The 25,527-nt window shown below is 41.4% G+C and overlaps 1 long non-coding RNA gene across 2 annotated transcripts; it reads left to right on the top strand.

Annotated features, from left to right (window-relative positions):
• LOC136014451 (uncharacterized) lies at nucleotides 1–23,091 on the top strand. Of its 2 annotated transcripts, none has more exons than XR_010612717.1 (4): nucleotides 1–187; nucleotides 14,681–14,793; nucleotides 21,856–21,902; nucleotides 22,781–23,091. It is a non-coding gene; the product is annotated as an uncharacterized LOC136014451 (long non-coding RNA). The 2 variants fall into 2 exon arrangements; XR_010612716.1 differs by lacking the exon at nucleotides 1–187 and adding an exon at nucleotides 6,287–6,390.
• Nucleotides 23,092–25,527: the final 2,436 nt, after the last annotated feature.

Raw genomic sequence — 25,527 nt, 5'->3', positions numbered from 1 at the left:
GAGCAGCGGCACCAGCCCTGAGGGGGTAAAAACCTGCCCCAGGGAGCGCGGCGAGCAGAGCGGGCCGGGGCAGTTGGCGCGGGCAGGCGAGCGGGATGGTGAGCACCCGTCGTGTGGGCAGGGCCCGGCCTGGGAGCTCTGCTCTGGCTGCCCCGGCGGTGGCAGCGGAGGCACCCAGACAGAGCCGGTGAGAGGGGAGGCTGCAGTGCAGAGCTCGGGGTGCAGAGGGTGCCTGCACTGGGCTTGCGAGGGGAGGGTGCACAATGGGCAGGGCTGCGCTCGGTGCTCCCTGGGGGAGGTCCTCCTGCAGCAGGGGCTGAGCTGCGGGACGCTGTCAATAGGCTGCAAGGTGTCAGGGGAGCTGAGAGGAAGCGGGGCTGCTTGCTCCAGCCCCATACTGTGCGGGGGCCTCAAGTGTCCCCTGTAGCTCATGGAGGGAAGAAGGAGGCCACCAACCGAGAAACTGGGAAACAGCAACAAAAAAAAAAAAAAAAATCCCAACAAAAAAAGGAGGAAGAGGACAGTTAAAAGCAAGGCCCCTTCTCCTAAATCTGTTGTCTAATGAGGCTAATGAGGAAACACACACCAGAAACAGCCGGCTTATGCACTGGTAAAGAAGATCTCTACTGGTGCCGCAAGGAAAAAGCGGAGGGTCGTAGTAGTATGGGACTCTACTTTGAAAGGGACAGAAGCACGCGTCTGTCAGCCTGACCCAGTCTCAAGTGAGGTGTGCTGCCTACCAGGGGCATGGATCAGGGACGTTGCAGAGAGGCTGCCTGCTCTAGTAAGTCCCACTGACTGTTACCCACCTGTAGTGATCCTCGTGGGTGCTAGTGACATAGACAGCAGTAGCCTGGAGAACATAAAGAAGGACTACAGAGCCCTGGGAGAGGTGGTTAGGAGGACCCTAAAAAGGCTAGGAGGATTGGCCAGGTTAATAAATGGTTAAAAGGGTGGTGTCATAGTCAGGGGTTTGGGTGTCTTGAACACGGGACCCAAGTTTGTAGGCCAGGTCTACTGGGGACTGGTGGAGCTGCTCTGGTAAAGAAGGGGAAGAACAGTTTTGGTAGGAGGCTTGCCAGACTGGTCAAGGGTGCTTTAAACTAGATGTGTTGGGGGAGGGGGCATCATTCCATCCCAACACACCCAGTCAGTTGCCAGCACCTATAATAAATGCTTGGAGCAATGTAGAGATATTCCAGCCGCTCCAGCCAATGAGCCGGCTTCATTTGGAGCTCGGCTCAGATGCCTCTATACAAACGCCCATAGCATGGGAACAAACAAGAGGAATTAGAGATGTGTGCACGTCTACGGGGATATAATAGGCATCACAGAAACATGGTGGGATGGCTCCTATGGCTGGAGTGTTGGAATGGAAGGTTACAGGCTCTTTAGAAAGGACAGGCCTGGCAGTTGGGGAGGGGGAGTTGCCCTTTATGGTAGGGATAGGCTGGAGAGTATGGAACTGTCTGGGGGCAGGTGAGCAATTTACAGAGAATTTGCGGGTCAGGGTTAAAGGGAGAACAGCGATGGGAGACATTACTGTGGGAATCTGTTACAGACCGCCTGATCAAGGAGAACCTGCGGCTGAAGCACTCTACAGACAGATAGGAAAAGCTCACAGGCCCTTGTTCTCATGGGGGACTTCAACCACCCTGACATCTGTTGGAACGATGGTACTGCACGGCACAAGCAATCCAGGAGGTTCCTTGACTGTGTGGAAGACAACTTCCTTCTGCAAGTAATAGAGGAGCTGACAAGGAGAGATGCCATGCTTGACCCTGTGCTCACCAACAGGGAAGGGCTCATTGGAAATGTGACACTCCAGGGCAGCCTTGGATGCGGAGATCATGAGATGGTCGAATTTGAGATCCTCAGGACAGTGAGAAGAGCATGCAGCAAGCTCACTGCCCTGGACTTCAAAAGAGCAGATTTTGGCCTCTTTAGGAACCTGCTTAGTAAGGTTCCATGGGATATAGCCCTGAAGGGCAGGGGGGTCCAAGACTGTTGGTTGATATTCAAGGATCACCTGCTACAAGCTCAGGAATGTTGCATCCCTACTAGAAGGAAGTGCGGCAGAAGGGCCAGGAGACCTCCTTGCATGGATAAGGAGCTGCTGACGAAAATTCAAACGAAAAAAGAGGATTATAAAAGGTGGAAGCAAGGACAGGCAGCCTGGGAAGAATACAGGGATGTTGTCTGGGAAGCTAGGGACCAGGTTAGGAAAGCCAAGGCCCAGTTAAGAGTTAAACTTGGCTAGGGATGTTAAGGATAACAGGAAGGGATTCTATAGGTATGTAGTGAATAAAAAACAGACTAGGGACAACGTAGGCCCCCTGAGGAAGCTCTCGGGAGAACTGGCTACACAGGATTTGGAGAAGGCTGAGGTTCTGAATGACTTCTTTGCCTCGGTCTTCACTAGCAAAGGCTCTGACCACCCAAGTCTTGGAAGGCAGACGCAGGAACTGTTCAGCATCTTTGTCGGTGACATGGACAGTGGGATGGAGTGCTCCCTCAGCAAGTTTGTCGATGACACCAGGCTGTGTGGTTTGGTTGATACACTGGAGGGAAGGGATGCCATCCAGAGGGACCTTGACACGCTTGTGAGGTGGGCTGATGCCAACCTTACGAAGTTTAACCATGACAAGTGCAAGGTCCTACACCTGGATTGGAGCAATCCCAGGCACAGCTACAGGTTGGACAAAGAAGAGATTCAGAGCAGCCCTGCGGAGAAGGACTTGGGGGTGTTGGTCAGTGAGAAAATGAGCATGAGCTGGCTTCAGTTTTCCTGCCCCTCTACTCTGCTCTCGTGAGACCTCACCTGGAGTATTGTGTGCAGTTCTGGTGTCCTCAACATAAAAAGGACATGGAACTGTTGGAACAAGTCCAGAGGAGGGCCACGAGGATGATCAGGGGACTGGAGCACCTCCCGTATGAGGATAGGCTGAGAAAGTTGGGGCTGTTGAGCCTGGAGAAGAGAAGGCTGCGTGGAGACCTCATAGCAGCCTTCTAGCTTATCTTCTAGTACCTGAAGGGGGCCTATAGGGATGCTGGGGAGGGACTCTTCATTAGGGACTGTAGTGATAAAATAAAGGGTAACATATTCAAACTTAAACTAGGGGAAGTTTAGACTGGATATAAGGAGGAAGCTCTTTACTGTAAGGGTGTTGAGGCACTGGAATGGGTTGCCCAAGGAAGTTGTGAATGCTTCATCCATGGCGGTCTTGAAGGCCAGTTTGGACAGAGCCTGGGGCGACATGGTTTAGTGTGAGGTGTCCCTGCCCATGCAGGGGGGTTGGAACTAGATGATCTGAAGGTCCTTTCCAACCCTAACTATTCTATGATTCTATGACTCCAAAGTTTTAACTTCAGATATTGAATATTTTTTACCATTGCAACAAACAGCCATCTGTAACAGCCCAGATCATATATTATTCTCCCCATGATGAAAACCTTGGTGCTTGAATGAGAATCTACAGCCGTTGTACATGAGTAGATAATTGCATCCAATGAATGCTGTGTAGCGAGTGCTGTGCAAAAGATATCCCTTAGCAGAATCAACCCCTAACATGCCCCTTGTCATCCATCATGCCATATTAAGCAGACTGCATGTGTGATTTGTGAAACCTCATCAAAAAGCAAAACATACTTGTTGCAGTTAGAAGTTTCCATAATGGCTCATGAGAAATACCTGTCCTGGGTTCAGCAGTAGCAGTCATTTTTCTCCTTCTTAGTAGCTAGTGCAGTGCTGTGTTTTCATTTTTTGGCCTGGGAAGAGAGCTGATAACACCGATGTTTTCAGTTGCTGCTCAAATGTTTGGTCTGGCCAAGGGCTTTGTGAGTCTCATGCTCTGCTAGGGAGGAGGGGAGGCTGGGAGGAAGCAGAGACAGGACACCTGACCCAAACTGACCAAAGAGGTATTCCATACCATAGCACATCATGCCCAGGATGTAAGGGGGAGTTACCCCGGAAGGGAAGGGCTGGGACTGCAGGGTTGGACAAGGTATCGGTCAGTGCTCGGCTGGGGGGAGTGGGATGAGTTATTGGTCGGCTGGTGTTGAGGTGGTGTATTCTTTCCTCTTGTTATTTCCTTTATCATTATTATTATTGGTGGTAGCAGTAGTGATGTGTGTGATACCTTAGTTACTAAACTGTTCTTATCTCAACCCGTGGGAGTTGAATTCTTTTTGATTCTCCTCTCCATCCCTCCAGGAGCAGGGGGAGGGCAAGAAGGGGGGGGTGGGGGGGTGGGGTGTGTGTGTGAGTGAACGAGGTTTGTGGTTGGGTTTAAATGATGACAATACCTAAGGTGTCAAGAGTCTGAGCACTAGTGGGATCTGCCAGGACGCACATACCAAGGGCACACATACCAGTTAACTGAACATGAATTATTTTTTCCCTCTAAATTCTACAGATTCTATAACCTTTTTGTTAACTCTGGGATGCGCTTTTTTGCATGAGTTTGTACTTCCGGTTTTGTTGTGGGGTTTTTTTATAGTTTTGGGGTGTTTTTTTTCTTAGTTTTTAAATTTTTTTATTTTTATGAAATAAAATCCTACTCCAGAAACATACTGTGAAAAAAGAATAGAAACAATTTATCTTTCACATCAGTTTCTTTCTCATTTTTCTGCGCACCACTCTGTTCTGGCTGTGTTCAGTGTAATCAGCATGCCCTTATTGCAAGGTCTTTATTCATATATGTCTTCAATGCTCACTAGGCTGTGTATGTATAGCTATGACATCTCTACTTAAGCATAGCCAGATAACAGAAGAATGCCACATCGGTCAGAAATTTTCCAGGTAGATGGAACAAGTGGTGTTAGCTCTAGCCCAAGAGTACTGCTCCCTTGGAGGCACATTGATTAGATTTTACAGCTCATTACTTGAAATCAAAAGAAATATAATGTTCAAGTAATCTGTTTGTAGCTTAATTTCTCTACATAATTAATTGCTCTTCTCCAAGAAGGGTAGACCCTTCTTGCCACATGTTCTTTTTATTGCCATTAAACTATTTATTGAGGTAGCTTGCTTGAGAAGCTCAGCTAATGGTATACAGCTGAATACTAATATGACTTTGATAGAAGTAAGGCTCAGTGGCAGAGTGCTGGCATGTTTTAACTGGGACTAAATTCTATCATCCTTTTTTAATTCAGAGGATAAATTAAATGTCAACCTGAATGCCTGCATCTGTTACAGCAACCTATATTCAATAAAGATAGCTAAGAAAATCAGCTAGAAAATAACATTATGCTTCTCCAGGCTTGTGTTTGGAATTACTGTCTCTGCAACTATTTAGAAATGTTTGTTATGGCTAACTTAGTCTCATACCATAAGGTGAGCTACCTCTGCCTACCTATCACTTCATGATACGCTTGTATTTTCTAGAGATGGAAATGGGCTGTAGTCTGGGAAAAAAACCCCAAACAATTGCCATTACCTGAGAAAAGCACCAGGTGAAGGAGGGACGTCTGATAGGAGGATCAGGAAGCCCGTCACCAGCATGTCTGGGTGTGTACCTGCCACTGAGCCGAGCCCAAGAGTAAATTATTTACTTAAGCTATACTCATTTCAATTCTCAAATTCTACTAAGTGTGAAATAGCATTATGTTCGTAGCGAAGGAGGTGTCAGACTGCTAATGTTAATACTTAGATGTATACAAGAATGCAAATACAGCTGTAATAGGTTCCCCTATGCTATCCCAGGCAGCTTGGGCACCAGTTACCCTTAAAAAAAGAAAATTTACCTTTCAGCACTCTCAGCTGCCAGTGTAAATAGACTGAAAAACACAGTATCAGCCTCCAGACCTTGCACAGAACTTTTCCCTATAGTATCCTCGTAGCTGTGTAACAGAGGAAAATGCAGTGTGAGCAGGAAACCGAGTGTTATTACTGGACAATTCTGACATATTTTATGTTACGTTGAATGCAAATATAATATTCCTCTCAAATAAAAACCACTTTTCTATAATCAGTAAGCAAATATTAGGACACTTTCAAATTTGCCTGTAAGAAACAAAACAAAACGAAACCAAAAAACTTAACAGGGGAAGTTTAGATTGGATATAAGGAAGAAGTTCTTTACTGTAAGTGTGGTGAGGCACTGGAATGGGCTGCCCAGGGAAGTTGTGAATGCTCCATCCCTGGCAGTGTTCAAGGCCAGGTTGGACAGAGCCTTGGGTGACATGGTTTAGTGTGAGGTGTCCCTGCCCATGGCAAGGGGGTTAAGATGATCTTAAGGTCCTTTCCAACCCTAACTATTCTATGATTTCATATTTCTAGAAAAGAAATCATAGAAACAGAACTCAGGAAAAACCATCCATGAACTTGAAAGGAAGAGTGATGAAACCACATACTCTAATCAAACATGGAATAGAACAGTATTAATTCAGGTAAGGAATGTCTAGAAAGCATTTTGCTCCTCATCACGAAAAAAGCTCAGTCTAGTTTGGATAGGATTGCAGAAAATCAAGGTCATGCACCTTCATTAAAAAAACAGCCTCACTATAAATCTGTACATTTGTTAATAAGTTATCAAGACAGTTGAACACAATCAGACACCTAACACTGCTGAATGGGGACAGATCCAGGCACATTCTTATAATTCAGCATATGCTTGCAGCATTTTCTTCTGTTGGGAACCTCCTCACAGCTTTCATTGGGGAAATAATGTTTCTGTAATAAGCTACAGACCGACCCAACAAGACCTGCTGTGACCATTGTTCTATTACTGTGAACTACTTGCTTCGTACATGTGAAAAACTGATTTATCTGAGGTGGCCTGATCTTTCTACTTCATAGGTCCTATTCATCTAAATCCCCATATAAAGATTTTGAAGTATTCCAGGCTCTGAGTAGCTTTAAACGAGTGATATTGCTTGCATGCAGATGAACTGAAAGGCAATGCCACTTTTCTGGTAGGTGGTAACTTTGACAGTGACTGTGCCTGAAGACTCAAAAGGCAGTTCAGCTACTAGATGAATATGAAAAATAATAGAACTGGCTTCCAGAGCACTCTTAGTTCAGCCAAGTGACCAGAAGGAGTTAGATGACAGTTTAATTTCAGCAGAACAGACATTCATAGCACAAAACCATTACCAAAACTTACAGCAACAAGACTCATCTGAAAAGGGTGAAGGACTTAATGGATTTGGAACCAGTGCTACCTCTAGGTCAAGCCAAAAGTGCCATGAGGAAAAGCTTGAGCTGTCACGGGGAATAGGAGACTTTGATCTCCAGGGCTGGTATCAATCTTCAATCAGCACTGAATTAACAAGAACAATTCAGAAGCAAAGTGAAGGCTTTGGGGCTCTTATCGCAGCCAGTTCTCTGTGACCTTCACAAATAAACCTAGGCTGGGGAGAAAAAAAATGTAGAAGTCATGTAACAAATGCTGCACAAGGAAAAGTGATGCAATAGCTAAACTTTAGAGGACAGCACAGATCTCTAGATCCTGATGAAAGGGAATCCAATCAAAAATAGCCGGGGGACACTCAGTGGAGGAGATGGGCAGCTGATGATCTTGACAGCAGCTCTTGACAGTAAATGTCATTATTTGCCATCAAAAGAAATCAAATGTCCCTGCTAAGTTTCTTTGGAGCACTTCTGCTTGCGTGTTGTCAATCAACACTGTATTTTCTCTACATTTACTGTGGTCCATACTTCGGGAAAAGTCAGTACAGCAATGGGGCGACTGATAGATGGTACAGTCACTGCAACACAGAAGGGGGGTGAGTAGGAAAGATCTCAAACCTGACTCCGATGCTGCTTCTTGCAAAGGGAGGAGCTTTTTCATTATCTTGGTTGGGGGTTGTCACTGTCCTTCAGAAGGAGTGCAGCTGTCTGGTTTTCAGCACCTCACCTGGTTTTTATTCTTCCTGTAGAAGTTCAGTTTATAAATAGGCTGGAAATTTTTCCTGAATTTGTCTGTGACATAGACAAATAATCACCATGGACAAAACCCCTTTAGTTTGAATCCAGGCTCTTCCACATAAATAACTCAAGCTTGGAAGGTATTTACAGATTAGGCTTTTTTTCTCCTCTATGGTCTATGGAGAATGTCCATCCTGCATACTCAAGGCTATATTAAAAGCTGTTGGTTACAATAATTTTGGTTTTTTTGAACCAAAGCCTAAATCCAGTTCTGTTGTACCATCCTAGGCAGCTGCAGTTGCCTCACAGTTTCTTTCCTTTACAGTCAACTTCCCATGCTGAATTTGCAGTGTCAATTGCTTTGATCCATCCCAGTTGGCATGCAACCACACGGGAAAACAGGAATACAGAGCTGCTTGGTCATCTGTGCCATGTCTAAGCTGTTTAGCAATGTGCTATGCAGCTCTCGGAAATTATTGCAGTAGATTTTCAAGAGTGGTGGGAAGTAATCAGAAATATGCATCTTCCATGCAGATGCACCTGATCCCATAGGAATCCTGAGTAAGGGTAGGAGCAGGATAAACCCCTTATGTTAATTTAGCTGTTTATGCTTTCTTTTTGATTTCTGTAGCTTTGGCAAATGTTGATCTTCCTTTGAAGAGCAGTGATCCCATTGGATTCAGGCACGTCTGTAGTGCACTATGCAGCACAGCTGTGACATAGCACTGGCTCTGCTGTGCTTCATGAACCCACCTTTTCCAAACTGGAATGATGGAAGGAAAGCTCTATTTTCTCTTCTCTAAAGGATGGTTTCCTCCAAAGTAGATGCTTCTGACTTCTCTGAAAATGGAAGAGAGACTGTGTTTGAGGTGTAAAGTGGTCTGTGTTGCTTTTCGTCATCCGCATAGGTGTTTTTTTCTGGGACGGTGCTGATCTCTGTCCATATCAGACTTTCAGACTCTCAGCAGACTCATTCTGGACATCACTACAGCACTGCACCTGATTCATAACACCTAACTCTCCTGCACAAACGCTATGGCCACAGACTTTAAAAAAGGAAAACAAAACCAAACCAAAAAACAAAAACGAGGTGTCCATGTGTGTGTACCCCCCAAAAAAAATCAAAAATCAAAAAATCAAAAAAGACACAAGAAGAAAAAGTTATTTTATATTATATATATTATATATTATATAAAAGTTATTTATATTATAAAAGAATAATAGAGACCTTGTCAGCTGCTACCTGGTGTCAGCACTGGAGAGACCTTAATCAACCACTGAGTCTGCTATGATAAAGACTGTCCTCTCCAGCTTCACATGATACATGTCTCTGTGCTCAGTCATCATACACAGTATGTTTGAAAACATAAGGTAAAAATGTAAATAACTCCTGCACTGAACATGACCTGGTGAAAATTATATTTGAAATAAAACTGATTCTCCTTGCCTGCAAATTGTTTTTAAAAGTGTTGCTAAATGTTTTAGTGATGCTAATAAGTGATGCTTAAGGCAATTTGGAGAGAATAACACTCCATGCTGTTATACTAATCATGCATACTTTTAATCTCTACTACAACAGTACATGAGAAAGCAAAGACAAATTTCTTATTTGCTTAGGGCTTCAGTTAGCTTTGAAATACTGTTTGATAAAATGTCAAACACTGATTTACTCAAACAGCTGCATATCATGAATTGAGCTCCCCAGTAAATTATTACCTTGTAGCAATAATAATCAAAGTAGAAGTGTTTTTTTCATTCACTTTCAGGTTTTGAGCATTTATAGGTCAGATTTTTTGGTTTTATATGTAAGCATGAAAACTAAAGCATTTCGTCATCACTGGATTCTAGGAACAGGAGCTGTAAGAAAACCAGACAATATTCTGAAACTCATGCTGGCAAAATCATACTGTATTCCTGTGTAGACTGACTCAAGAGTCAAAACTATCTGAATGAATGAAAGTACTAGTTCATTAGCCTAGTTGCAGAAGAAGTTCCAGTTTGTTTGCATAACATGTAGATTTAGATGAGGATGTTTAAAACAAATTAAGTGAATCATGAACTGGATGAATAAGAATACATGCAAAATGGTAGCTAAGTCAAGCAGAAATAACAAATTAATATAGGAAAGTGAACATTTTGATACTGTAGATAAATCAATACCAATCCACGATAGCCATTGCCATACTTCTTGGCTTGAAGGAGTCCAGCGCAGAGCCACAAAGATGATTAAGGGAGTGGAACATCTCCCTTATGAGGAGAGGCTGAGGGAGCTGGGTCTCTTTAGCTTGGAGAAGAGGAGACTGAGGGGTGACCTCATCAATGTTTACAAATATGTAAAGGGTGGGTGTCAGGATGATGGAGCTAGGCTTTTTTCAGTGATATCCAGTGATAGGACAAGGGGCAATGGGTGTAAACTGGAGCATAGGAAGTTCCATGTTAACATCAGGAAGAACTTCTTTACTGTAAGAGTGACAGAGCACTGGAACAGGTTGCCCAGGGGGGTTGTGGAGTCTCCTACACTGGAGATATTCAAGGCCCGCCTGGACAAGTTCCTGTGTGATGTACTGTAGGTTACCCTGCTCTTGTGGGGGGGTTGGACTAGATGATCTTTTGAGGTCCCTTCCAACCCTTGGGATTCTGTGATTCTGTGAGGATCAGAACAACACAGAACTCTTGTGAATCACTCTGCAAGCCAGTATAATCTATTGCACTGTAAAATTCATTGCAATTGTGTCTCTAGGAGAACAAGGAAAGAGTTTGTATGGCACTTCTATGTTTCAGCCTTCCTGTGTGAGTCTCCAAAAAGTTGTCCATAATAGCTAATTACCCACTTGTAGTAAGCCACTGAGACTCAGCTATTTTGCATCGGTGGGTCCTTTTCCTACCAAAGAAGTTTGTTGGAAGTACCTGCATGACAAAGAACTTCAGATTTCCTAGTAGGGTATAATCTATATGGGCCTGTTTAATGTAAAGAGTTAAAACTGGACATTAATCTTCCCACTAGAGATGTTTTGCATCACTGGGCATAGAGTGGATGTAAATCAGGCATTAAGGCATAATATCACCACCTCCCATGTACATACAAAATATTTAGAGCTGTTTGACTGTGCTTGCAAGAATCTGTGAGACAGGTGACAGTGCAGAAAGAATCAGTTGATCTTATCGAGTTCCTTTAAAGGGTAGTTCTGAAACGCAGGATTCCTCTCCATGTGCAGGTTGGAGGTAGAACAGGTCAATCCACTGTCAGTCATCTCAGCTGAATCAGGGTGGGTTGCCAGACCAGAGCAGAGTAGAAACTGGTCAACCAGAATGGTAAGAATGTTAATGCTCTAAGAAAGCTTCCAGGCATGAATCAGTTCATGAACTCAGGATCCTGAGAATGTTGGAATAGATCCAGACATCATTTCACCTGGTTCTTCTCTTTGGTTTTAAGTGGAGGTATCACAAAAAACTAAAATTAGTTCTATTTCCAATGTGAACTTTACCCTTTAGAAAAAATTCAACGTTTATAAAATTAACTGTTCAGGATTTGTGACTTGATTTTGGTTTATTTTGTGGTTTTGGTTGGGGTTTGGTTTATTGATTTTGGATTGTTTTGTTTTGTTTTTCCAGTGGGAAATTTGTCAAACTAGTAACTAGAATGGATTTGATGTTTGATGAAATGACATTTTTCTGAAAAGAAAATATTTTCTCAAAAAATTCCCTATCCATCTTTAGTCTACCTCTATTATAACATCAAAGAAGAAAGTGGGAGATTCTCAGATTTTCATAGAAACGGTTCTTTCACCAACCTGAATCATATCTAAACTTGAATCACAGCTATTACTAGATAATGCATGCTGTGACCCAAGGATCAATGACACAGCTTTCTATTGATGCAATAGAAATGCTGCAGATTTATTTGGAAGCATTCTCTGTCCTCTTGCTCTCAGAAGGGCATTCTGTTCCTTATATTTTGCAATATCTAGATACCGCTATGCTCTGACCACACGTGTTCTTCTTATCCCACTCAGCTGCATTATGTCGGGACACTGTTAAATATTTAACTTCTGCATCATAATGCAGCACTTAAATGCTAAACTTGCCATTTCTGCCAGACAAACATAAACTATAGCAGGGTTTATAAAGTTATAAGTTCCAGATGGTGATGAATAAGTAATGTTGCACTCTGGGCCTAATTGCTGTAAGTTTCTAGATACCTGCAAACCATCAATTATACATTACAAGTGCTGCTCCTTAATTGTTTCTTGCTGGCATTTCAAAAGAAAATGTAGCACAACAATGGCACTGTACTGGCAAGGAATTTCTCTTTCAAAACTCTTTCTTTACCCTTACCATATTTTTAAACAGCTCTTTGGCTCTGAATGCAGTTTACGAAGCCGGCATTGAAGAATTTCCCCCAAGAGAAAAAATGAGAGTCCTCACTGTCTGTTTAATGATAAAAATGGGAATTTACTTCCTGCATGACAGTCATTGTGCCTAATATATAATCCAGTAAGAGGCTGGGCACTGTGCTTTCCTTATTAGTGAATTTTAAGAGGCTGATCCAATTAACTTGGAATTTTACTTCAGTCTCCACTGGCAGTGTCAAAAAAACGACTACTGAGTATTTCGTAGTTCACTGTACCCTTCCAGCTCTGGAGAAAGCATGTTTGCAAGCTCAGCAGGAGTTAGCCGCCCTCATCTTCCACAAATCAGCACAGCTGTCTTGCCTGGTGAGCTCAGTCGCATTTTGGCAACTCTTGATCCAGCCCTCTCCCATTGCAAATGCAGCTCTCCAAGGAGTTGGTGGTGATAGCAGACTGACTGGGGAGCATGCGCAGTCTGCACTGACCTCCAGCATCCCACCTATCCCACCTGACTTACTGTGTGCAAGACTGGTGTCACGTGGTATTGTTCTAGGATAGCAACACACTCCTGAAAGGTCATGCATGGTAGATTACGAGTAACGAGTGGTGTCCCTCAGGGGTCGGTGTTGGGACCGGTCTTGTTCAACATCTTTGTCGCTGACATGGACAGTGGGATGGAGTGCGCCCTCAGCAAGTTTGCCGATGACACCAAGCTGTGTGGTTCAGTTGATACGCTGGAGGGAAGGGATGCCATCCAGAGGGACCTTGACACGCTTGTGAGGTGGGTTGATGCCAACCTTATGAAGTTCAGCCATGACAAGTGCAAGGTCCTACACCTGGATTGGAGCAATCCCAGGCACAGCTACAGGTTGGGCAAAGAAGAGATTCAGAGCGGCCCTGCAGAGAAGGATTTGGGGGTGCTGGTCGATGAGAAAATGAACATGAGCCAGCTTCAGTGTGCACTCGCAGCCCAGAAAGCCAACCGTATCCTGGGCTGCATCAAAAGGAGCGTGACCAGCAGGTCGAAGGAGGTGATCCTGCCCCTCTACTCTGCTCTCGTGAGACCTCACCTGGAGTATTGTGTGTAGTTCTGGTGTCCTCAACATAAAAAGGACATGGAACTGTTGGAACAAGTCCAGAGGAGGGCCACGAGGATGATCAGGGGACTGGAGCACCTCCCGTATGAAGACAGGCTGAGGAAGTTGGGGCTGTTGAGCCTGGAGAAGAGAAGGCTGCGTGGAGACCTCATAGCAGCCTTCTAGCTTATCTTCTAGTACCTGAAGGGGGCCTATAGGGATGCTGGGGAGGGACTCTTCATTAGGGACTGTAGTGACAGGACAAGGGGTAATGGGTTAAAACTTAAACAGGGGAAGTTTAGATTGGATATAAGGAGGAATTTCTTTAGTGTGAGAGTGGTGAGGCACTGGAATGGGTTGCCCGGGGAAGTTGTGAATGCTCCATCCTTGGCAGTGTTCAAGGCTAATACAGAGCCTTGGATGAGATGGTTTAGTGTGAGGTGTCCCTGCCCATGCCAGGGGGTTTGGAACTAGATTATCTGAAGGTCCTTTCCAACCCTAACCATTCTATGATTCTATGATTGCACCTAGGCACCCTTATATACATATACCTATACCCAGTTCAAGACTACATCTATTTTAGTAAGGTGGACAGGACCAAGGACATTGGGGCATTTCAGCCTGTCTTCTAACAAATTTTTAGGGTGGTGCTGGCTTGGATTTGTCTCCTTTCAATGAGCATTGTCCCAAACAAACCCTGGTCATGGTGGGAATTTAGTATGAGAAGGAACTGCTCCCAGCAAGAAGCTTCTGTCTGGCCAACCTGCCTCGGAGACTGAGAAGTTTAGTACCTTGGAGAAAACCTGTGGTATGCCAGCTGGCCTAAGGGCTAGAGAATAACCCTGGAACTGCCCAGTGTGTAAACAGAGATGAGGCTTGTGGAAACACACATGCATTGCAGTCTGCCAAACTGCTTTAGAGTTCACCCAGTGCCTGAACCAATCTACTTGGGGAAAGGCAAATTTGGATTTGGGCAGGTCTTATACCTCCTCCTCGGCAGACACAACCTTTCTGTGGAATCTGAGTCAGTGAATTGATTCGGGTATTAACATATTATGTGGTCAAAGTTTAATTTTAGCTACAGCAGAGATTGAAAAGTGACAAAACAAAACTGTAGCCCAGTGAACATGATATCTCAGTCTGCTAAGAAAATAAATTCCACAGAGTTATTGAAATAGAGCATAGAATCAGAACAAAATATTTTGCCTCCTGCTACCTTTTTTTGTGCAAGATTTTGTGAGAGGAAAAATAAACACAATTAAAAAAAAAAAAAAGAATAAAATGCTCCAGTGATTAAGATAACACAGCTGAAAAATATCTGCAGCCTAAACCTGGTGACTGATTTTACGTGCCAATTCAGAGAATTTTTCCTGATTTCTTCTCAGGAAATCCAAATTGGACGAAGGAAAATACACTCACAGGATTGTCCATGCCTTGATTCTCACATCAATGCATTTGCCACCGTCACCGCTCTTTGATTACACATACTAACTAAGAGGCAAGTATTTATTTCATTGATGTTTTCTGCTGTTTTCTATGTTAGCGAACATCTACAGTATAAAGGTTTGGGTTCCCGGCTAAAGACAGGCTAATTATTCCCATCAGAATGTTAAACTTCCTGAATGTCCACTTACTCTAAAGCTGAATTCCACTATTAGGACAGGCATCCTGCTTGCAGATAGTTTGGTAGTGCTTCAACGCTGAGCAGAAGCAGAATAGAAACATTTCCAGGTATTTGTGCAATTAGCTGCAGATTCTTTAATGTCTTCCCAGTTAATTTTGGCAGGAGGAACTGTGCATTCTTTAGAAAGAAACCTTATTTTTTTCTTATGTGTCCCCCTACAAATATATACAAATATATAGCATCTGTCCTGCATATGTAGGCTGATGCCAAATATTTTTCTGTGTTGCTGAGTTTTCTGTTGGTATTTTGCATTTTACTGTGAGTGAATTCTCGTTTTGCCTCCCCTTCCCTCCTCTCTTCTCGTCCCCTCCCCTCCTCTCCCCGCCTCGCCTCACCCTTCCTCCACTAATACAACAGGGATCATGCCATACTCTGCTGATTATTATATACTCATGTAAGCTAGAAAACTGGTTTTCTAGAAGTCCTGCATATAGGGCAGATAAAATCAGGCACTGTGATTCATTTAATGCAATTTTAGACAAGTATGCACACAACTGTATTTAGACTTTTGACCTCACCAAAAGATTCCCAAATAGGCAATCTGAAAGCATCATTCCTCCAACATATTCTGTGTGCTTCAGGATGTCTCCCTCCTGAAAATATCTAGACATCTAAGTGGTAGTCATTTAATTAGTTAAATCTTGGGCCTTTTGCCTCTTATTTGTCTTTCTAGTTGCCTGGAATATTTTTTTATGTGCAGTCTGTGTTTGCCCTCACAGGCATTTGTCAGCTAGCACAGCTGTTTTGCCTCTGTGTTGTGCGCAGCAGACTCAAGACTTCATCCATTCCTTATTTTATGTGTTTCCTCCCATTCACCTGCTTGGTTTGCATGTGCATTGGCTGTTCTTTCCTCAGTGAGTACAAGTAAAGGTTTTGGCCTTTTTAACCCCTTTCACAAATGTATGTATTGAACAATGACTTGACCCTCTAGTTCTAACCTGTTGCCCCATTGCTGATGGCCAGTGTTGGCTGTTCTGCTGAAATTTCAGCTCCTGGAAATGCAGAAGACACGTTGGGCTTCTGATGCTTCTGTTAGAACATGGATCCCAGCCAGTAACTTTGTCCTCTGTCCAGCCATTGTTAGTCCAGCTGCATATATATTTTATTTAGTCAATATCTTGTCACTTCACAACTTGGTCATTCAAGTGTTGCAGAGCCCAGGTGTCCTGTTTATCAAACAAAAATATTAGAACCAAACAAAAGCAAAACAAATAAACAAAAAAAATGCAGTAACAAAAAAAAAAGTTTCATTGGAAATTATGGCCAGTACATATGGAGATACCTACATTTTTTGTAGTAGAAAAAGGGATATAGAAGAAGAGAATTCTTGGAACTGAACGAAAAATTTCTCTGCAGTTTTAATGCACTGGAGATAGAGATCAATAGACCCCAACTGTGCCCAATGCACTATTTTCTATAATCATAGACTTTAGAGTTGAAAGAGGTATATTAGGTTTATCTAAGCCATCTCCCTGTCATATAACTGCATTGTTCTTTATTGTTCATTTTCCACTGCTTTTCCTTATTTAGCTTATAAAAACTTGTACAGCTTAAAAAAGCAGGTTAGAGACAAGAAGTGAATAGTTAACTTAGAGGTATTCTGTCTCTGCACTAAATTACTGTACTAGTACATATGTTCTGCAAGAATGTGACGTCTGTGTATTTTTATTCTTCTTTGTGATATTGTATCTGTGTTACAGCAGTGAAAACATTAAAAGTTTAAGCTGATTCTATTTCAGACTTAAGTAGTTTGTCCCAGGTTTTTCCATCCATTTTAAAGAATACATATTTCTGTTTGATTATATATTGCTAAGTTACTATTGCTAAGAGAGTGTAAAACAGCAGTCCAAAAGGAGAATCCCATTGAAGAAAATTAGTGCTCAGAAAAAATCTGGTTGCCAGCCAGCCAATACTGCAAAAAATTATTCATATTCTGCACACAATATAGAGCTGTTAGGGGCTCAGGATTCAGGAGGTGGGAGAATTTAGGAACATGGCTTGAAATGATAAAAGAGAGTTGCAGAAAGACTTAGGAAACAGATCCATGTAATAATGAGCAGCTTCTGAGACCCTGGAGACTATGTTTTAAATAATATACCATTTGTTGGATAAAATACCTTGGGCTTGATACTGATCTCACCCACTCAGATGTTACAATGCTGCTTTTTACTGACTCAGAGGAAGATGACCCTGATTTATATCATCACAGCTCAGAGCAAAGTTTGTCCGTTGCACTGGAACAGAAGCGGGTTATTAATGAATTCTGTTGCAAGTTTAACCTTGTAACCTCCAAAGGTACTACCATTACGAGAGACAGTGGGATTAGGAAAGAAAGAAAAAAATTAAAAGAACCCTCAGAATTCATTCTGACTTCTAACTAGCTCCTGGGTCTTCCCATTACCTGGCATTGTTTCAGTGTCAAGGATGCTTTCACTTCTGACTGTTACTGACATGCTCCCGTTTCCTTCAAGAAGAATATTTATCTTGTATCACATATTCACATTTTCCAGGTGCTTGATTTTCAGCTCAGGCATTCTGAGAGTTGCTGTTTCGAAGTTTGTTGTCAAACGCTCTTTTCTTTTCCCAACAGGGAATCTCTGATACCCCTTTTTAAGAAAGTAAGAGAAAAGGAAATCTCAGTAGGCTGTAACCTAGAATGACAGAATCACAGCAATTATTGTGACTACTGCTCGCACCCTAAAGCACATGGACTGCAAGATATCCATGCAATCACACAGCAAGGGGTTATGGCATAACAGATGTGGGGGATAAGGAGAACCCCTGAGACAGTCCAAAATCCCTTAGCCTGAACTATGATGAGCATCTCCATCCCATTTCATCAGGGTCATACTTTCACAAACCCGTTTCTTACTGTATGATCCCAGTCTTTCAGAGGACAATCTGGTCTGCAGTGCCTTGCTCTCTGCTTTTTCAGATCCAACACTAACACCACCCATCAATCCTTGGGACACAGACTGTGAATGGGATGTTTTTTTGCCTCCACTCTGAGAAACCAGATCAGAACACTTCCAATGATTCGTGCACATTGATCTGTATTACCTCAAAAAAACTGTATGTGGAAATAGCAGGAGTCTGCTTTGGGATTGCTTCTTGGCTCACGGCTGTGCTATTTTCTTGGTCATTTTCTGTTGTTGATTCACAGGGTTCCTAAAAGTATTAATATATTTATGGAGTTCTTCAGGGCATTATTCAACAAAATGTTCTCTTCACGTAACTAGGTCAAAAGTACAGAATCCAAACTCACAGGCTGGCACCAAACCAAAGAATGACCATACAGGAAATTAACCCCTGCTGAGCTCTGAACTAGCTATTCCCACCAACAAAAAAGAATTCAAAACCATAAGTGCCAGTTCAATGCAAATAATAGATTAGTGCATTGTAGGACATGTAAGAGGTTAGGAATTGCCTTGAAAGGAACAGAAAAAAAAATAGCAAGTGTTATTATTAATTCTATAAATCAGTGGTGCACCCATAAATTGTGTATGATCTGCTGTCCTGCTTCCCTCATCTCCAAAAGAATAGAGGAGTTAGAGGAGGGTAACAAAAAGTAACAGATTCCGTAGAAACAGGAAAAATACATGAGGCCCTTCTTCCTGGAACATAGAAGAGTAAGAGGGATATAACAAAGTGTGCAGCATCCTAGAGATAAGCATCTGTTAAGGCCTTCTAACCTGCTGACATTTGTAAGCTGAAGAATGTGTTCTGATATTGCTTGATCTCCTTTTTCATTAGCAATTACTATTAGAACAATAAATACTTCTACCACCTATAAGAAATAAGAATCTGTCCTTGAATATTGGTAAGAATTTCATAACAGTGATGGAGAAAAATATCCAGTTCTGCATCAAAGGTCCTTTTAGGTCTACCTGCTATAGCTGCCTGTAGCAATGCAATTACTTTGACATCTGGACCAATAATAGAGCAATGAATGATTTGCCGCTATGCACAGTTGTTATCCAGTCAATAGAAAGAGACAGTCAAGGCATCAGAGTTAAGCAGCTATAGAGTACAGCCAGATACATCTTTGGCTGAGAGGCATTTTCTTTCATATATCTTGAATTTCTCCCATTTCACTTTTCAGAAATCTTCAGAATGAAAGGCCTTTCAAGCCATGTGTCTCGCTCCATCGACCCAACAGGGATCATAGACACCTACATTAGAAGATTGCTTTATTGAGCACTTCAGATTTATGCCCAAGCAAGGAACCCAAATGAGGTGGACTGGATCTTAGGATTTCCATTTTCCTCTATGGAGATGGCAATAGTTTTTCCCACTGGTAGCTGCCACCTTTGTTTAGATTTTTATTATAAGCAGTTGTGGAAGGAAAGGAATACTTATGGAGCAACATGGAGTCTTTACATGCTATTTAAATAATGTGGACGATTACAACATGTTCCAATTTTGACTTTCTGAATGGAACAAGATTAACAAAAGAAATTACCAAGAATGGGGTCAATTCTGAATACAGCAGCTAACACAACTCCTTTTAAGCTGAGAATAGATGAACAAATTCCAGTAAATAACACAATCAATTAACTCCAGAATTTCCAGTTCAGATCCTCCAAGTGCTCTTTCTCACCTATTAAAATTTAAAAGGCTAATGTGTTCTGTTTGAAATATCAATCTACTGACACACAAAAAAGTATGACCTGAGTACGAAAGCAGAAGAACCCATCATTTAGAGTGTCACTGGAGCCAGATTTTTAAAGTTAGTTTTTTTCTTTTGAATTTCCAGGTTATTAATCACCTTTATCTGGCCCTGAGGCTCTTTATATGCAAATATTAGTGAGATATATTATTAATATCATTCAGTAGCTCACTTGGAAGATTTAAGGAAAGGAAGAGAGGATCTGAGCTGCAGCTGTTCAAGAAATACAGGGAAGGACAGGTTTTAATGCAAGAGAACATAATGTACAAATTAAATAGGTTCTTCCTGAACTTGCAGCAGATTCACTCTTAGCTTTCACTCCCTTCCAATTTGACATCTGTTCCTTCCTAAAATTTCCTTCTACTAACAGCGGAACAAATTTAAATCCACTCCAGAAATACATTTAATTCAGAGCTTGTCTTTTCCCCCCACCTTTTCTGGTGGCTGCCTGGCTGTCAAGCAAAATAGTACTGCCACACTCAGCAGAATGAGAAAAATACCAGCCTAAATGCATTGCCCTCCACCTTCCAGAAAACGTTCAGAGCTTTCTTCCATTAACAAGATATTCATTTCAGCTGAAGAACACATCCACAGGGGAGCAACTGTTTCAGCTCATTTTCATGCTGATATATTTGCTTCTCTGGAAACTGCAGAACAACAGCATCGCTGCTGCAGTGCACAGCTTAGAAGCCACTAAAAAGCATTACTGAAAACAGGCGTAAAAGGTTTTCTATCCCCATATTCTCTACCTAAAGAGGCTGGGCACACTGCAGAGCTATGAGAGGGCACAGTATCGTGGAGTCTGAGGATGATTAGTGTGGGTCTGCAGAGAAGCTGTGTTACTTACTGATGGAGTGCAAAATTTAAATCCCTGACTTTGTCCAGGAAGTTTGGACCTGGTGTCCAGCTAAATAAACAGCACAGATTCTGAGCAAAATGAAAAAAAATAAAAATTCATTACATTCACTTTAAAAATCAGTGAAGGAAGACAGAACAGCACAGTTCCCAACTTCATATAAGTGTGTTTTCATAGATTCAACTGATGTCGTCAAGATCAGTAGTTGTAAACTTTTCTGCCGCACACTATATTACCTAATAATAACCCACAAATGATGACAAACCTATTGTTTCTGTCTCGAATTACTAAGCAGGAGTCCACAGTTACATGGGTCTTAGTTTAAGACTCCTCAGATTGCAAAAGGTTGAAAACCATTGTCATGGGTGATAAATTTTTTTCTGTGAGAAATGGACTGAAATAAGTACAAAATAAGTGGCCACTGCTTGGCTTTTCAGAAGGCAATTTACAGAAAGTCAGGTCAATAGAGTCAATAGACATAGTCAAAGACAATAGACAAGAAAATCAACTAGATCTTTTGTGCTGTAACACTGACAAAATTTCTTCTTGTAGAAGATCTGCAATGTATTGACGATACTCTATATATGTCAGAGAAACATTAATGACAAGTGTCGCTGAAGGCTAAAAAGAAGGCAAGAAAGCGCGTAATAAAATGGGTGCAGCAAAATAAATCAGTTGCTGACTTTCCGGTTCGATTTATAAAGAACTGATTTTTTTTTTTTATTTTTTGCAGAAATGTAGAAAAAAAAGAGAAAATTGGAAACCCCTTCTCTCCCTCCCTCCTTCCCTTCCTCCCCCCCCTTCCCTCCCCCCCTCCATCCCTTCCTCCCTCCTTCCTTCCTTCCCTCCTTCCCTCCATCCCTCCCTCCATCCCTCCCTCCCTCCTTCCTTCCTTCCCTCCTTCCCTCCCTCTCTCCCTCCTTCCTTCCTTCCTTCCTTCCTTCCTTCCTTCCTTCCTTCCTTCCTTCCTTCCTCCTTCCTTCCCTCCTTCCCTCCTTCCCCACCCCTCCCTCCTCCCTCCCTTCCTTCCTTTCTTCATTCCTTCCTTCCTTCCCTCCCTCCCTCCCTTCCTTCCTTCTTCCTTCCTTCCTCCCTTCCTTCCTTCCTATTTTCCTTTGTTATTCTGCATTACATTCTTTCTCTTTCTTGCATTCTTCTGTTAATTTTTTCCCCTTTTCCCTTCCCTTCCCCACATAAATCCCAGCAGCTCTTGGAAAGATAGCTGGAATTACAGTCATCTTTAAAAAGGAGGCATTTATTAATAGCCACAACTGCAGACATAGCTTTCCCCTCTGCTTGAATTCAAGCTTTGCCTTTTATATATATATATATTATTTTATTTTTTTGCTAGAGAACACATCCCATCTGCAACTCCATAGGACAAAGAGACATCTGCAGGTAAAGATTTCATATTCACTTGCTGTACAACAAAGAAGTGCCAGGGCAAAGCACCTTCAGAAAGAACAGTTTCCACTGCAAGAAAAAAAGCAAATTTAACATGTTTTCAAACAACTAATAGAGGTGGTACTCTAATAACCCCTTTTTTTGAGATGTTCTTCTTTCTCATGAGAAAAGAAAGCATATGAACAGCATATTAATGAAATATGGAATATGATTGCTGAAATATGATCACTGGATTATTAGGAATCACTGACTAAGCTATATTTAATTAAATATACAGATTCAAAATCATTGGAGAAAATATTTCAGCAACATATACTCCATTTATTGGTATTATACATCACATACAGATATCTGAGTGGATTTTGTATTTTTCAGTGGAGGCTGTGGTCATGCACCATTTTATTAGCAATGACACACACAAATAAAACCCTCAAAGCAAAAAAAATTCCACCTGACTGTTTTGGGTTTTTTTCCAATTTATCATTCAGGGTGTACATGCAAAACTTTCAATGAGATCATTAATTTGGGATGTTTGAATTGTCTTCGTTTTTATCTATGACCTAGAAAAAGTCAGTATTAGTAGACAAAAGTAGCGTGTGGTCCTTAATATCTATGAATTATGAGGAATTTTATCCCTGTCCACTCACAAAGTAATATCTGTGTATCCAGATATTGTCTGTATGGCATTGCAGACAGACTAAGAAATGTGCTCTCAAGAAAGACATGTAAACCAGGGTGCTCAACAGGCTGGATCCTGCTGCCTGTACAGTCACTGAGATGAAGGTGTGATATCTCAACTAATTCAGAATACAAACATGGTCCATCCTTGTCTCTGCCTTCTGTATTTATATCTTTTTCCTCTATCCATCTAGGCTCCAGCAAACCTGGAGAAAACAGGGGCAGATATACATGGCAGCACTTTGCACAATCCCACCATGGATGGAGTTTTGACGCCATGCAAGCCTCAGCTCCTGTGAAGCCACACCTGACTTCTGCCACTGCCCCCATTTCAGATGGCCCACTCCTTGAAAACATGAACTATTCCAATTAAAGATAGTTTGACAAGCAGGAAATAATTTATCACAGCTTCATTCTTTCACGGAGAAGAATGATGAAGAGTAATGTGGCTCTTTTCATGAGAATCTGTTCGTTTTACAAACACTTTACTCTGCTGTACTATTTCAATCCCATAAAAAATTATTTGAAATGCAGATTTATTTCTTCCAAATGTAATTGTGCTCTGTAAAGCACTCGAGTGCTGTTGACCATGACTAATATTAGCTGGCAAAGCTCACAGGGGCAGCAGCTTTTGGAGGTAGCTAGATATGTTTGTGGCATTTCCCTTGGGAAAATAAGAGAAGCTGAAAAATTATGCATGAAATGTACTTTGCTGTCTGAAAAACACTGATTTGCTATTACTACCTAGAATGAAAACAAACATACTCTGGGAAAAAGCCTCTTACATGGGAGTCTGTTTGCAGACAGGTTTTGAGTACACTATAATTGTAGTGAAAACTTGTGTGAGTTTTTAACCAAGGACTTCTAGCTCATTGTTTCTCAATAATTGAAATTAATTCAGTTTGCCCCTATTTTACTTTCTGACTTTGCAAACTGGTATTGTATTAGTGAAAAAGCCTGTGCTGCCACAAACACTGATTTGCAAAGCAAGATGTGTTTGTAAAAACATGGATGTCTCTAAGCAGATTCTTAGAGACATCACAGACAGGAAAACAAAGAAAAATAGGTCAACTACATTCCCAGTGTTACAGTCTTTAACTGATTAAACATAGGAATTCAGGTAAGCTGAATCACTTTTTAGATTCCATTGGTTGTTTGATAAAACACAGTTTCTAGGAAAATAAGTTTTAAAATTTATATTTACCTATATAACTTAAAAAATGAGAAATACATGATACTATCATCCACAAAGAAATATACAAATACTATTATTAAATTTAAGACATTCAAGTAAAGTATAACTATCTTAAGGTTGCTCAAAATCTGCACAAAAGAAACCAATATTATTAAAAATAACTTTTATTTACTATTATGTCACAATTTACTTGCTGTAGAACAACTTTTTAATTTCATAAACACCTTTACAGTTAGGATTCCTTACATTCTATCATGAAATCACTGACAATATCAGGACCTGTCTCCTTCTAGGCAGTCATTGTTACTTGACAAGTCAATTATTAATCTAAATTCATACAGCGTGAATATGATGGCATGTTTATAGTAGTCAAAGGCTACCAAGTGTAAATTGTTTTTTTTTTTATTCTCCAACATTTTCAAGGTTTTTGAAATCTTGACATTTTCAAAAAAACCCAGAGAAATAAACCACCTTATAAATGAAAATAAATAAAGCACTTATAAACCTGCCAATGACAAGGTAAGAATGACCCTCATTTTACAGATAGGTAGAAAATGTAGTGTTTATGGTTCAGTGGAAGGTCGGATAAGAACCAGCTACTATTAAGTATTTATTCTGTAAAACATGTTTGTTTTACCCTGTCAAATATTTTAATCTGTCTAGGACTATATTTTTAAATACTTGTCAAGCACTTGTGTAAGGGAGTGCCGAAACCTGACTCTTCTTTGGACAGGAAGGTAATAAATGGCATCAAGAAGAGTCTTGATTGGAAATCAGTTTTATTGGCTCCCAAACTTGCCAACTCACAAGTTCACTTCTTTCTGAGGATGTACTTTAATGACTTCAACAATACACAAAAGAAAGACAATACTGATGTCCCTAATGGAGGCTGTTAATCACCTCAGCTCTAGAACACTTTCCTAATTTACACAGGGGACTTCAGAAGTGAGAAGCACTAAGGTCCCCATCTATCAATCAGCTTTGCAATGCAACTAAGGTTTTGGAGTGAGATGGCAAATTCTCTCCTCAAAACAGGAATTCCTGAGCTCAGGGATAAATATTTTTGAAAAATCTATCGACAAAAACTTGAGATTAAGTAGGAAAACATTTTTAAAATCAGCAACAGAGAAAGATGGTTGAGAAAAGGAGGTAGACCTGAATTCTTTCTGGGAGTGACATGAATTTCAAGGGCCTAAGTGAGATGCAGTAGAACTGTATCCCACTCTTCATCATAACACATACACACGTGGGAAGAGATTCAAGTTTCCCTAGACCTTTTTAAATTTATCATTTCCGTGCTTGTTAGTGTTTCTCATTGCAAAAATCTGTTTAAGGTGGACTTTCTTGAATACCTGCAGTTATAAATGTATATTTCTGTCTTTTTGCTAGATAACTTCTTTGTTTATAGTTGAAAATGTTGCCAGAAACAAGGAAAGAAACAGTGTACTAATGGAAAGCAGTGCTACACAAAGATGTATACGGCAGGCAGTGGACTTTGTGAAGGTCATAGCATAAATTAGAATAAAACCAGAAAGAGAATAAAACTTTGCAAACTGCAATTTGAACATAAAACATGGAAAAACTTTTAGTCATGTAAGTCTTGTACCCTAAGCTGATTCCATGCACTGTTTAATGTATCCGTTACTGGATTTTTTTCCTTATGTAGAATTTGCTAAAAGTGAGTGGGTGTTTTGTGCTAGCATCTGTGAGGATCAAATGTAATCCTTATGAAAATCACCATGAAAA

The sequence above is a fragment of the Lathamus discolor genome, chromosome 5 (assembly GCF_037157495.1).
Source record: "Lathamus discolor isolate bLatDis1 chromosome 5, bLatDis1.hap1, whole genome shotgun sequence".
NCBI lineage: Eukaryota > Metazoa > Chordata > Aves > Psittaciformes > Psittacidae > Lathamus > Lathamus discolor.
This window is presented reverse-complemented; position numbering and strand designations above follow the sequence as displayed.